Here is a 433-nt window from a genome sequence, read left to right on the forward strand (position 1 = left end):
GAACCAGTGGAACCAGTAGAACCAGTGGAACCAGTGGAACCAGTAGAACCAGTGGAACCAGCGGCTGAGTGGTACTGGTTCTGGGGGTCTCTGATCAGAACGACACCTTGGGTTCCTCAGAGAGACAAGATCTTTACTGAATCAGTCAGTCTGACCAGAATCCTGAGAGCCGGTTCTGAAGGTCCAGAAAACTCGTGTTCATCCTTACACACACACACACACACACACACACACACAAACACAAAGCCGCCTGCAGCCACTCATCAATAATACATGGTGTGCATGAGTGTGTGTGTATTGTTGTATGTGTGTGTGTGTGGTTGTGTGTGTATTGTGTGTGTGTGTGGTTGTGTGTGTATTGTGTGTGTATTGTGTGTGTGTGTATTGTTGTATGTGTGTGTATTGTCGTGTGTGTGTGTGGTTGTGTGTGTGT

At 47.3% G+C, this 433-nt stretch overlaps 1 protein-coding gene across 1 annotated transcript in view; it reads left to right on the forward strand.

The window, feature by feature from the left end:
* The window catches only part of plxnb3 (plexin B3), a 46299-nt gene that overhangs the window by 31347 nt on the left and 14519 nt on the right, over nucleotides 1-433 (forward strand). The gene's annotated exons all lie outside the window — the stretch shown is intronic.

The sequence above is a fragment of the Poecilia reticulata genome, unplaced genomic scaffold (assembly GCF_000633615.1).
Source record: "Poecilia reticulata strain Guanapo unplaced genomic scaffold, Guppy_female_1.0+MT scaffold_212, whole genome shotgun sequence".
In the NCBI taxonomy this organism is placed as follows: Eukaryota; Metazoa; Chordata; class Actinopteri; order Cyprinodontiformes; family Poeciliidae; genus Poecilia; species Poecilia reticulata.